This window comes from Ovis aries, chromosome 4 (genome assembly GCF_016772045.2).
Source record: "Ovis aries strain OAR_USU_Benz2616 breed Rambouillet chromosome 4, ARS-UI_Ramb_v3.0, whole genome shotgun sequence".
Lineage (NCBI taxonomy): Eukaryota > Metazoa > Chordata > Mammalia > Artiodactyla > Bovidae > Ovis > Ovis aries.
In genome coordinates this window covers 121319494-121333501 of record NC_056057.1, presented here as the reverse complement: position 1 = coordinate 121333501, position 14008 = coordinate 121319494, and the positions used below count along the sequence as shown (strand labels likewise).

Here is a 14008-nt window from a genome sequence, read left to right as displayed (position 1 = left end):
ACTGTGAAGAAAGCTGAGCACCAAAGAATTGATGCTTTTGAACTGTGGTGTTGGAGAAAACTCTTGAGAGTCCCTTGGACTGCAAGGAGATCCAACCAGTCCATTCTGAAGGAGATCATCCCTGGGCTTTCTTTGGAAGGAATGATGCTAAAGCTGAAACTCCAATACTTTGGCCACTTCATGCGAAGAGTTGACTCATTGGAAAAGACTCTGATGCTGGGAGGGATTGGAGGCAGGAGGAGAAGGGGATGACAGAGGATGAGATGGCTGGATGGCATCACCAACTCAATGGATGTGAGTTTGAGCAAGCTCCGGGAGATGGTGATGGACAGGGAGGCCTGGCGTGCTGCAGCCCATGGGGTCACAAAGAGTCGGACACGACTGAGCGACTGAACTGAACTGAACTGAACTGAACTCCTTGGAAGAAAAGTTATGACCAACATAGACAGCATATTAAAAAGCAGAGACATTACTTTGCCAACAAAGATTTGACTAGTCAAAGCTGTGGTTTTTCCAGTGGTCATGTATGGATGTGAGAGTTGGACTATAAAGAAAGCTGAGCACTGAAGAATTGGTGCTTTTGAACTGTGGTATTGGAGAAGACTCTTGAGAGTACCTTGGACTTCAAGGAGATCCAACCAGTCCATCCTGAAGGAAATCAGACCTGAATGTTCATTGGAAGGACTGATGCTGAAGCTGAAACTCCAATACTTTGGCCACCTGATGGGAAGAACTGACTCATCTGAAAAGACCCTGATGCTGGGAAAGATTGAGGGCAGGAGGAGAAGGGGACGACAGAGGATGAGATACTTGGATGGCAACACTGACTCGATGGACATGAGTTTGAGTGAACTCTGGGAGTTGGTGATGGACAGGGAGGCCTGGTGTGCTGCAGTCCATGGGGTCACAGAGAGTTGGACACGACTGAGAGACTGAACTAAATTGAGCTGAACATATTTTGGAAATTCTTAGCAATATTTTTTGGATTCTCTTTTTGCTTCCTCCTCTCTCCTCTCTCCTCTCTCCTTCCACAATTACAGTCGCAGCCATGCTAGATTTTTATCGTTGTTATTATTTCCTCTGTGACTCTTAATCTTTTTCCTATATTCCATAGTTTTGTTTCTTCATTCTATTTATTTTTTCTAAAATATCTTTCAATTCCACTAATAGTCTCTTTAGCTCTGTTTTTATTATTAATAATCTCATCCATTAATTTCTTCATTTGGGTTATAGTACTTTTTAGTTCTAGAATTTCCTCTTGGTTATGTCTTATTTCCATTTCTCTGCCAAAATATCCACCTTGTCTTTTATTATTATTTTAATATGAGGTGGCTACTTTAAAGTTGCGTGTCTCTAGTTATCATGTATTATCTCTTTTATTTTTTCAATCACATTATTTTTCTCCTTGAGACAAGATTTTTTTTTTTTGAGACAAGTTTATTTTTTATGGATGTGTACTTTTTATGGGAAAAAAAACCAGAATGCTTAAGGCCTAGCATGAAATCTATCTCGACAGACTTTTTCTTTATTTTTAGCAGTCAGCTAGATTAAGAGCTGTAACAATTCCAGAGCACCTTAATGTATTCCTAAGGACTGAGAGGATTTGAATCTGTCTTCAGCCCTTTTTCTCTCATTTTCTTGGCAGACACTATATTCCAATTTTCACCCCTCTTTCCCTTAAAGGCTCTGCTAAGCTTCAAAGTCTTTCATTTGCCTTTGCCGTCTCAGAATCAGGAAAATGTTCCTATAGAAAAAACATCACTGGATTACCTCCTTTTTCCCAGTCTTGGCCCCATATCTTTGGCTCTCTGAGGCTTTCAAGCAAGTGTTTTTATCTTTGTCCAGGTTTTCTAGTTGTTGTCAGGAGGCTTTTCCTTATTACCTAGCCTACCACTAACAAAAGTGGAATTCCCCCAAAACAACTTTTAAATGTAACTTGGGAAACTTCCAAATGTATTGCATTGTGACTGTATTAGTTATAAGATTCTGAATTAGCCACATTGCAGTGTTGAAATAATACAATTTTTGCCCTTTGTGACAGAGACAATCAATATTCATTTGCCCTTTAATTTCCATGAATAGAACGTCTGTCTCTTTGGATGGTTATATGACCACCTAAAATATAACCCAATTTTTCGTGTCTTTCTCAGAGGTGGGTGTGCTTGAGTAATGTTTGGTAAACGGGACTTGTGTGTGGATTCCAGGCAGTGTCCTGAAAGGAAAGGACACATAGTTTTCCATCTCTTCTCCCGCGCTGCTATCTAGAATGGAGAAGCAATGGCTGGGGCTCCTTTCAGCCAGCTTAGACCCTGGAGTGACCTCGGCACTGGGAGCCCAGGACCGCACAAGAGAATGAGCGAAGCCTGGCCCCGTGTCCCTGCCGGCCGTCATGCCGACGTTCAGTCGTCCGCTTCTGGACTCCTGGGATGTCGCAGGGCAGTAAAGAGCTATCTTACTTACTTAAGCCTCTCTTGCTTTCTGTAACTTGTGCCTAAAATGCCCCAGGGAGGTTATCTACATGCATTAATTAAAAGAATACCTAACAAAAGATGGAACTTGGTGATTACCAAATGAGTGACGTAAATCGCAAGTAATATTAAAATTCACAGGAGGCAATGAGCGGCCTGCGAGTTACTTGAAGTTTTAGTGAGAGATGAAGTATTTCAGCTTCACCTCGAATGAGGGACAGGATTTACACATGCAACAAAAGAGGGAATGACCATGAGCAGATTAAAGGCTTATTCACGACCAGGTATCTGACCGAACTGGCAGGACAAGCAGCAGGACTCTAGCTGAGGGCCAGCGGGGGAACGTGGCTGAAGACTCGGTCAGTACATCGTTGGACAGGCCCTTGAAAACAAGCAAGGTGACTGGATTCTAGTTGCTGAAAACTTACAAAGAATGAATCTGATAAATATTTAATTATTCTGATAATTGAAGTCGGATAATTGAATGGGTAGCCTTTGCCTTCTTCAAGGGATCTTCCCAACCCAGGGATCGAACCCAGGTCTCCCGCACTGCAGGTGGATTCTTTACCAGCTGAGCCACAAGGGAATCCTGAGAACACTGGAGTGGGTAGCCTATCCCTTCTCCAGCGGATCTTCCCAACCCAGGAATAGAACCAGGGCCTCCTGCATTGTGGGCAGATTCTTTACCAGCTGAGCTATCAGGGAAGACCCCACAAAGAATGTAAGTATTTAATAACCCTGATACTTGAAGTCACCCAAGGACTGGTCCCAGCCGCCTGAGTTGCCGCCTGAGTCACCTTAGTCTAGCGTGCTCTGCATGAGCACACTTGTCAAGAGTTTGAGAACTGAGGTGAAGGATTTCCAGATCACGGTGTGGAAAACCACTCAAAAAATCCCTCAGAACTGGAAAACAACAAGAAAAGCAGTCAGTGGAATCTTTGCCATTGGGGAGTCAGAAACCAAACCAAAGTGTTTGATTCAGAGGAAAATTATGATGATTTAAACATTTTTTCTACCCTTTCAACAGGTTTTATCATTAAATTGCCAGATGGGAAAAGTATTTGTTACAAAAGTTTGCATTTTTTCCAAGAAGGAAACTTCATCAAGGGAAACCTGGCTTGAGAGATGCAGGCAGAAAATGCTCTGCTTATAAACTTCCCTTTGAAGCATAATCTCCCATTACTAGAGGTAACTGTGAAAATGAGGCCAGAAGAAAGCCAACTCTCCATATAAAATATGCTGAAGCTTTTCCACAGAAAAGTCTCTTGCAGACACTTAAAAAAATGGACTAGGAAAAAGTGGAATGTTTGTTGTCATAAAAAAAATATGGAAAAAGGCTGGTTTTGTGCAGAATGGCCTATTTTGGAAACTATCACCACACAGACAATGCTATCATCTCAGCTAATTAGCTTTTCCTCTTTCTCCTCAGTGACTGCCCTGTGGTTATACACACAGACCTGCGGGGTTTGTGTGTCGTGGTGTTTGTGTGAAGGAACAGAACAGACGCAACAGCTATTTTCATGGAATTTTTGACAAGTATACAAAAATATGAAAATGCTCACTTGGGTGATGAAGGGAATGTAATTTTGAACTTTGTTATGAAAAGCACTGCATTTGTAGGTAAACATGAATACCCCATCTTAAATTTACTGTCAACTTTTTCAATAAAGCCAGCCAAACTAACTTGAGACAGAGCCCATTTCCCCCAGAACCCTCCCTTTCTCTTACTCCAGAGTTTAACTGAGCATACAGCTGCCCAGTGAGCCTGTGCACTCAGCTGGGGCTGTTTGAGGGCCGCTGGCTGGTGCAGGCGAGCAGAGGTGATGCAGACACCTGGTCCTGGGGGGCTTCGTCTGCCCCGCCCGGCCCAGCCCCCGGGCAGTTAGTCTCCAAGCCAGGAAGGCTCCAGGCTTCCCCCTGTCTGAGCCCCGCCTCATTTAACTGCCATTTGTCCTTCCTGGCTCTGAGGCCCTGGGAGCTCAGTGTGTGGTGGGAGCAGGACTCTCCCCACCCCTCATGGGAGGAGGCCCTGGGCTCAACCCAGAGCCCACCCTCCAGACACTGTAGTCTTTTCCCTGGATACATGGGAGTTTCCAGAGTTATAACGGGGGAGAGCCTGGAGACTGAAATGGAGAGGAGGGCTAAATCAGGCCTAACGCAGTAGAAAATGGCTTCAGTTACTGAACAGTACTAATGTTAGTTATTTTCATAATAATTTTTTTCAGTTGTAAGTACCTGCTATGTTCTACATCAGTGGTCCCCAATATTTTTGGCACCAGGAACTGGCTTTGAGGGAGACAGGTTTTCCACAAACTGGGTTGGTAGGGGTGGTTGCAGGATGGCTCAAGGGCATTGCACTCAGTATGCACTTTATTTCTGTTATTATTACATCAGCTCCAACTCAGATCATCGGGCGTTAGATCCCAGAGGCTGGGGGCCACTGTTCTAGGTCTAATGTTGAACACTGGGTATAAAAAGATGATTTCTGTACAAATCTGCCTCAAAATAGTGATGAAGATGGTTCATTCCAAGGAAAGAGCGGTTCGAGGAGAGGAGTGACCCGGTCTGTCCCGGGTGGGCTGAGCTCACGGACTCCTCAGGGTGCGGTCCCTGGCATACAGGGTTTGAAGGACGAAGAGGTGTTCGCTTGGCAGGCGAGGAACACACTCCTGTTGCGTAAGTTGTGAATCCTGGGCTCAGCCAAGACTGAGGCTCAGAGGAAGGCAGGGTCTTCCCATATGGCGCTGAGTTTGGATTTTATCCTGAAGGTGATTAAAGAAGCTGTAGGATTTAAGTGGAGGAGAGGGAGGACAAGAGCTTTGCTTTGGGAAGCACTTCCAGGCGCAGAGTGGGGGATGGTTTAGAACCTGAAACCAGGCAGGGAGCTCTGCTCTCAGAGTCTAGGGAGATGAGAGCCAGGGTCCCTGCGGCAAGGCTGAGACCATGAGGACAGAGAGGCGGGGCTGGCAACACTTGTGCGTGACGGGAGGTGGGGGGGTGGGGTGCAGGCTGGAGTCCTGGTACCCAGAACGCAGGCGAGGAATCATCCTTGGATGAGTTGGGGCTGAGACATCCCAGGGAGAATCAGAGTAACAGCAGGTGCCAGCTGGTCCCTACAGGCCCCACTCTGCCCTGCATCCTTCAGCGTCACAGCCCTGCCCCATCCGGTGCTCTTACCCCCCTGGTTTCAGGTCAAAACTGAGGCGGGGGACGGGTCCTCGCAGAGCTGCAGCGTGAACATGGGCTCCGAAGCTGGTCTCACCCCTGATCAGCACGCACTTCACCTCTCTGCCAAGCAGCACAGGTTCAGCCTGCCGCCCCGAGAAGTCTGAGCTGCAGTGCAGACTTCAGCATCTCTGAGCTACAAACCGCCACTGAAGTCACAGGGGCCCCAGGTGGATTCCTACATGTTAGGTCCCCTGGAGACCCAGGGACGAGGCGCAGTGCCTCCCCTCAAGTAGCTCAGATCAAGTGGCTTCACTGGGGAAAATGATCTTACGGTAGTTCAGGAAATCCGTACACAATTAAAAGGAGCATAGGAAGAAAGAACGTGTAGGGAGCTAACCTAGGGTACGAAGGGGGTTGAGGAGAGCAGCCTGGAAACGTGGACCCTTGAGGAGACCCCAGTAGGGAAGGAATCCCTGGGGTGAGAACCAGCCCAGGAGGAGGGTGAGGCTGAGGCACGAAGGGCAAAGAGCTGCTGCAGAATGTCTGTCCCCCTGCTCACCCGAGTGTGGAAATCTCACCCTCGTTGGGACGGCGTGTGGGGCTGACTAGCCCAGGAGGACAGAGCCTCATGGTGGGAACGGTGCCTTCCAGAAGGACCCGAGAGCTCCCGGCTCCTGCCTCCACATGAGGACACTGGGAAGATGCCTCTGCCAGCGAGGAAGCGGGTCCTCGCCAGACACGCCAGCGTTCAGACCTGTAAGAAACCAATGTGTGTTGTTCAGCCACCGAGCCCCAGGTTTGCTGTTTCAGCAAGAAAAGGAACCAGCGTGGTGGGGAGGGCTCTGGTGCCCCCAGAACAGGCGCCCGCAACGCTGACCACGTCTGAGCATTGCGGAGCCTGCAAGGCTGCCTCGGGGGCTTGTTGACTTTGGCAGGGAAACACACATGAAAACCACAGGGAAAACTTTGGAGGGAACACAGGTGTGACAAGGGGGAGAGAAGCTTCGGTTCCTCTGGGAAGCTCTGCTGAGAAGCAGTGAGAAAGGGTAGAAAGCAACCAGGCTGAGAGGACAGTTGAGAGTGTCTTACCCGTGTTTGACTTCCTAGATATCCCCCGGATGTAAATCATTTGAGCCTGAGGTAACAGCCTGAGGTAACAGTGAAAGAATGCGAAACCAGGAAGGGCAGGGAAGGGGGCCAGCAGGGAGGGGCGGTAAGGGGGAGTCAAGACGCTCGGCTGAGCTCCTGCGCCCCTGCGCCCCCGCCCGCGACGGTCCTCTGCGAGACCCGCTCATGACATCCTGGGTGTTTACAGCCTCTTGGAGAATTGCAAGAGTGGGAAAATGTGCAAAGCGGAAAAAGCTGTAAAAATTGCTGTCCCTCCAAGTTTGGTGTCTGTGACCTCCTTCAAGTTTACCGTTGCTCATAAGATGGAATGGGTTCACAGAGATACTCAAGAGTAGTTCATGTAGTAATCTGTTTGGGCTGGAAAAATTCAAAAGCAAATGAGGCCTTGGTGAAAATCTTCCTCTTTCAAAACCAAACCAACACTTGTTCTGCGTGTTCCTTAGAGGAAGGAGGCTTGGGCACCCTCTGCCGCAAAGCAGAGCAGAGCAGGGGCAGTGTGGTCGGAAGACGGAGAGGCTGGTGCTGAGGGAACAGCAGGGTCCAGACAACAGCCGGGTCTGGCTGGCCGAGCAGCCCTTGTATCTCATTCAGTTTTCCTCACAGATCTGCGGCTGTCTGTTCTCATTTTATTTCAGCCCGTATGGTTTAAATAGATGAGTTTTGCTTCTCGTCTACATTTCCAGCTAAATGAATTCTATTTTTATCCAAGTGAAAACGTACTGGTGATCAGCGTATGTCTGCTCTAGACGGAGTGCATTGCTGAGAGATTCCTTGGGTGGTCTCACCTTGGAGTCTTCAACTGCTGTCCGGGTAAGAGAGGAGATTCCTACTGAGGGGTCTCTGAGCTGCTCTTCAATCAGGTTTTATGGGTTGTTTCTCTTAAATAACTGGAGAACAAGAGATCCTGTTTTAACAAAACAAAATATTATATTAGGACCACTTGTTTCCTTGATTTTCTGTTAACAATGTCCCTATTTTCTGATTCAGTCCTATAGTAAGTTTTCCTTTCAGAAAAAAAGTGATTTCTGTTTGCTATACAACATTGTGTGTATAGTCAAAGATAACGTATGTGCACTTAAAACTTTCTTAAGAGGATAGCTGTCATGTTAAGTATTCTTAAAGTCACTCAGTCATGTCCGACTTATTGTGAGTCCATGGACTATAGCCCACCAGGCTCCTCTGTCCATAGGATTTTCCAGGCAACAATACTGGAGTGGGTTACCATTTCCTTCTCCAGGGGATCTTCCTGACCCAGGGGTTGAACCCAGGTCTCCCACATTGCAAGCAGATGCTTTACTGAGCCACAGGGACCTATTATCCAAGTAGTCCACAATAAAATTTTAAAACTTTAAATGGTATTTTTTTCAACTCAACAGGAATTTCTATCCTTCTCTGTCTTTAAATTTTTTCAGATTAAACTCAGCAGCAACACATAAATTAGTTTTAGCTTTGTTTTATATTCTTAAATCTAAACTTTTTCCAAGCTTTAAACTTTTTTACTGAATTGGAATATAGTCCATGTAGTTGAAGCTATGGTTTTTCCAGTAGTCATGTATGGATGTGAGAATTGGACCATAAAAAAGGCTTAGTGCCAAAGAATTGATGCTTTTGAAATGTGGTGCTGGAGAAGATTCTTGAGAGTGCCTTGGACTGCAAGGAGATCAAACCAGTCAATCCTAAAGGAAATCAACACTGAATACTCACTGGAAGGACTGACACTGAAGCTGAAGCTCCAATATTTTGGCCACCTGATGTGAGGAGCTGATTCATTGGAAAAGAACTTGATGTTGGGAAAGACTGAAGGCAGGGGGAGAAGCGAGTGACAGAGGATGAGATGGGTGGATGGCATCACAGACTCGACGGGCATGCCTTTGAACAAACTCTGAGACTGAAGGACAGGGAAGCCTGGCATGCTGCAGTCCATGAGCTGCAAAGAGTCGGACATGACTCAACAACGAACGACGACAGCAGCCGGTTAACACCGTCGCGGTGGTTCCAGGTGAGCATCGCAGGGTCCCAGCCACACACACACATGCATCCAGTCGCCCTCAAAGCCCGCTCCCCTCCAGGCTGGCACACAACACTGAGTAGAGCTCCATATGCCGCACAGTGGGGCCCTGTTGGTTACCCACTTTGAATTTAGCTGTGCGTGCATGGCCTTACCAAACTCCCTAACTATCCCTTCCCCTTGGCAATCATAAGTTCATTTTCTAAGTCTTTGAGTCTTTCTGTTTTATAAGTAAGTTCCTTTGTATCATTTCTGTTTAGATTCCATAATAAGGGATGTCGTACAGCCTTTCTCCTCTGTCTGACTTCCTGACTCAGTGTGACACTCTCCAGGTCCATCCATGTTGCTGCAAATGAAGTCATTCCATTCTCATCAACAGCTGAGTAATGTCCTGTCATACGTATATACCACGTCTTCTTTATCCAGTCCTCTGTTTGTGGACACTGAGGCGGCTTCCGTGTCCTGGCCACTGTAGACAGTGCTGCAGTGAACAGCGGCGTGCATGTGTCCTCTCGGATCGTGTCTTTCTCCAGATGGATGCCAGGAGTTGACTTATAGGGTCATGTGGTAGCTCCACTTCTAGTTTTTTAAGGAACCTCCTTACTGATCTGTGGCCATGTCACCCTGACTTAATTCTCACAAACACACAGCATTATGAGAGACAGCTCGGGGAGAACTCGTGAAAGAGCAAGACCCTGAGAAAATGCTGAGTGCACGCTTACTGAGAGCTTATCTGGCATTCAGTAACAGAGCTCAGCAAAGTAACAGTAAAGCTTTGAAGATAAGGAAGTTTGTTCCGTGTGCAGAACGTCTGCTGAGGCTGACGTGTCAGCCAAGGTATCTATCTTAACAGCATGAGAAAGGGCAGATAAGGAAGGGGAAGACAGAACAGTCCCCTTGAGAAACGAGCAACTTTTATATTCCCACACCTTTCTCCAGAGTGGCTGTACCAGTCTGCATTCCCACCAACAGTGCAGGAGGGTTTCCTTCTCGCTACGCCCTCTCCAGCAGTTGTTGTTTGCGGCTCTTTTTGATGAGAGCCCTTCTGACCGGTGTGAAGTGATGTGTCGGGCAGTTCTGTTCTGCATTTCCCTAATATCCAGCAAGGCTGGACTTCCTTGCATGCGCCTTCTGGCCATCTGTATGTTCTTTTGGAGAAAAGTCTTATTCAGGTCTTCTGCCTATTTTTCTTTATCTAACAAGGTCTGTATCCTGACTTCATTTTAAAGCTAAACTTTTTTTAGTTTCCATACTTTGAATGTGTCATGTTGCCTCCTCTGGCCTCAGCTGTTTCTGAAGAGATGTTAGCATTATCTGAATGTTTCAGGGTGAGTAGACTTTCTCAGGCTGCTTTCAAGTTTGAGGCTGTCCTGGGCTGCCAACATTTTGGCTGTGATATACACGTGGATTTCTTGGGTTTTATCCTTTCTTTTCCTTTAATTTTTCTGGCAGGTAGATCAATTTTTCCACTGAGCTTGGGAAGCAGCAGGTATCTCTCTGAACACTGCTCCCCCCTCTTCCTCTTCTCCTCTGCTGCTTGCCTTGCACTTACGCTCCGCGCCAAACCAAGCCTTAGATGCCTCTTCATCCCCCCGTGTGATCGCTCCTGGTCTCCCTTCTGCCAGTGCAGACCCACAGGTGAGCCTCTAGGGACATTCTCGTTTGGTTATTATCACTTTCATCTCCAACATTTTCACTTTATTCTTTTCAATGACTTCTCTTGATTCATAGTCTCTGTTTAATGAGACATTGTCATCCTGCTTGAGTTTCTTAGGTGGGGTTCCATTTGGTTCTTTGAACATCTTTCTTGCAGCTGCACTGAAGTCTCTAAGTCTACACTCTGGGCCCCTCAAAGGCAGTTTCTCTTGCCCTGTGTGTGGACCACACGTTCCCGTTCTTGCCTATCTCAGAATTTTTGGTTAAAGACAGAGGAGCTCAGATAATACACTGTAGCGACCGCACGCTGACTCAGCTCCGGGTGTTGTTATTTGCCTGGCGGTTTGTCTTGTTCTCGGCTGAACCAGTTCTCTAAAGTCCGTCTCCCCACCAGCTTGCCCGCGAACATCAAGGGCAACCCCTAGTATCTCCAACCAGATTCCCACCATCTTCTAGTCTGGTTACGTAAGTCTCACCTCTGGGTGAGCCCAGGTCACTGTCTGGCCGACGGCTGTGTTTGAGCCAGTGGCGTTTTCCCCCTTTAGCGCGCTACATGACTGGGGCTCGGTGCAGCTAAGGCGGTTCACTAAGTCCAGCCTTTCTGCCCCCTTTCATCCAGAGAGCAGCAGCCTGTGCTTTTCCTTGCTGACCGCTCCTGAGGGACACGGTGGGAGGCACGAATGGTCTTCCAGGCCTCCAGGCCTGCCTTGCTCTTCCTCACAGGCCCAGCTCCCGAGGAGTCACCCCTGGGTCAGAGCAGCTTAGTCAGTTTTGGCCTCAAGGCCCTCGTCCGGGTGTGACCCTGCCCTAGTGAGGATCTGCGTGTGGCCGGGAAACGCTTTCATGTCTGCGGCTCGTGACTCGGGCTGCTTGCCGGCACCCAGCCTCTCTCCTTCCCTCTGGGTCGTCTGAGAAGCTTCTGGAGGCTCTGCCGCCTTGCTCACACTGTGGAGCTACCAGCCCCCTGGTAGCTTCCCCCTGCCCAGGCCCTGTTGGCTACTGACTCCACTTCGGGGAGTGCCCCGCGGGCGGGACTCCTCTGTGTCGTGCCTGCCTCCCTCCAGGCCCACGGCACCAGCGCAGGGGGGAGAGGCGACCTCTCTTCCTGCAGCGTCACCCATGCTCTGCCAGTGGGAGCCTGGCGGGGACCGAGGGAGCTGGGGTGTGGACTCCGGGGTCAGCCTGCTGGGCCGGGGAAGGCTTCCCTCCTCCAGGTGGGAGCCGACGGGGCGAGGGCACCTGTGTGGTCGGCTGCCCCTGCCAAGGACACAGCCTCCGCAAGACAGGGCCTGGGGACCGAGAGCGATGCGCCTGCTGGTGGTTCAAGTGTCCTTATGTTAACACGGTCAGAAGCAGGCAGAGAACTGTAAGTCACTCTGGCCGACGCCCGGTGAGGCTCAGTCAGAAATCATGGCAGTGAGTCACTATAGACTCTTAAATCTCGGCAACGAGTGTTTTTGCAGAGCTTTAGTAGACTAGTCCCAGTTTCCTCAGTTTCCTCACCAGGAGTTTGCCTGGTGGCTCAGATGGTAAAATCGTCTGCTTGCAATGCTGGAGACTGGGGTTCGATCCCTGGGTCAGGAAGATCCCCTGGAGAAGGAAATAGCAACCCACTCCAGTACTGTTGCCTGGAAAATTCCATGGGCGGAGGAACCTCACAGGCTACAGTCCATGGGGTCTCAAAGAGTCGCACATGACTAAGCGACCTCGCGTTCTCTTTTTAGTAGTCTAGTCTCAATTTCCTCAATTTCCTAGGGAGGTGAGCGCTTTCGCAGGACCCCCGAGAGACAAGAGGGAACATGCAGGGCAGGGTGGGCTTCCCCTGGGGACACCCCGCAGCCCCAGGCGGTTCAGCCCACACAGGGGTCCAGGCAGCTCTGAAAAGAAAGGCGCAAGAGCCAGAAGTCACGATGACCTGTTCAAAATTGCGCCCATGACTGACTCCAATAAATCAAGAGTCTCCTGATTTCTTGGATGAAAAATCTGCAAATGTTGTGAAGCTAGAATTTCTTCTGTCTGGAAAATAAAATCATAAATCCTGGTTGTGCATGTCAGTTCACCCAAAGGAAGTTCAGAAGCACTCTCTTTGGCTTGGTGTGTAGCAGTTTCTGGCTTAGACGAGGCCTCCAGAAATGCACTGCTTTTCAGGGAAGATGGAAACCAGCAGAGCCAAGCCCCTTGCTCTGTTGACGAGGCCCTGAGAGGTGAAATAATTTGCTGTGATCCTCCAGGCATGCGGGCCTGTTCCAGCTCTGGTCATTTTATCTGATAGAAGACGAGCCGGAGGGCACAGCATCCCACAAGCGCAACTTGGCCAACAGGCCTGAAAGCCGAAACAGCTGCCCTGCAGCAGAGACTGGTCAGACTCAGCCAGGCTGGTCGGGAGGAGCTTTTCCAAGATCAGAGTGAAATCCTGAAGCTTAACATGTGAGCAAGACTACCGTACTTTCCTCCTCTGGCTTTAAGTTTTAAAACTCACTGCTCTAGGTTAAACCCTTGGAAGCTGGTATTAAACTGTGACCACCATTAAGAGCTTGGTGTTGAAGATTTTGCTGGATTGAAGCTTGCCCAGTTGAGGGATGTTTGGGAAAGGCTCAGCATAAGGAAGATCCAGGGAGAAGTCCTGCAGCAGGTGGCGAGGATGCAGGTAGGGAGACAGAGCAGGGCTGTCAACAGGCGCCAGACCCCCGTCCGCAACTGCTGACTCCCGCCAGTCCTCACTCTGTGCTGGACCGTTCTTCCTTATGCTTCATTTTGCTTGACCTTCACAGCAGCCTATGTCAGTGATATTATTGTCTTTCATTCTGCAGCTCAGGACCTCTGCCTTGTACACGGCAACGCACAGGGACCAGATAATATTGGATGAACTCAGGTTATGTTCTGGGCCAAAAGGCATGCTCCACTCCATCGCCAAGGGAGGCAAATGCGATGATTCTCCCCAACGCCAACTCCCCAGACCATCACCTCCCAGGGGAAGGTCTTTATAAACGCTCTCAGTGACACTGAGACTCACAGCCAAGTCACAGCCAGTGCCGTAAGAAAGGCCACGTGCAAATCCATCTCGGTCGCTAGGAAAATAGACTTAAGTACCAGGCTTAGCATCAGATCCTTGGTCTCATTTCGGGGAAGGAAGTGAGCTTTATGTGCTCCCTCCAAGTTTATCCCAGGACGTGACGATGTCAGTTTGGGAACAGGCAGCAGTGCCAACAGCTGCATCACTGCAGTTTCCAGCCACTCAGACATCTTCTGGAAACTGGCCTGAGAGAGGTAAACTTGGGTAGCGGCTTGTACTCCTGGCCTTTGCCCTTGGTCCAGTCCCTGCCAGACGTCCTGCAATGGGGGCCGTGTTCTACACATGGCAGGTATGTGCAGCCTGGACTGAGTTCTGGTTGTAAGAGCAAACAGAAAAAAATTTTTTTTAATTTTCAAAATGTTTCCCTCTCCTGGAAACAAATAAAACTTGAGCCTGGGAGCAGGTCTTCACTGAGTCTTAATGGTTTCATCTTGTTGTGCAAGGCACTGGGAACTCTGAGTGGAAGGAAGACCCCAAGGGGGAAGAAGACCACCCTACCACCCCCAG

The 14008-nt window shown here is 48.8% G+C and overlaps 1 long non-coding RNA gene across 1 annotated transcript; it reads right to left on the bottom strand.

The window, feature by feature from the left end:
- Positions 1 to 4760: 4760 nt before the first annotated feature.
- LOC114114632 (uncharacterized) lies at positions 4761 to 6878 on the bottom strand. Its single transcript, XR_003589254.3, has 3 exons — positions 6726 to 6878; positions 6215 to 6390; positions 4761 to 5756 (listed from the first exon to the last, which is right to left on the bottom strand). It is a non-coding gene; the product is annotated as an uncharacterized LOC114114632 (long non-coding RNA).
- Positions 6879 to 14008: the final 7130 nt, after the last annotated feature.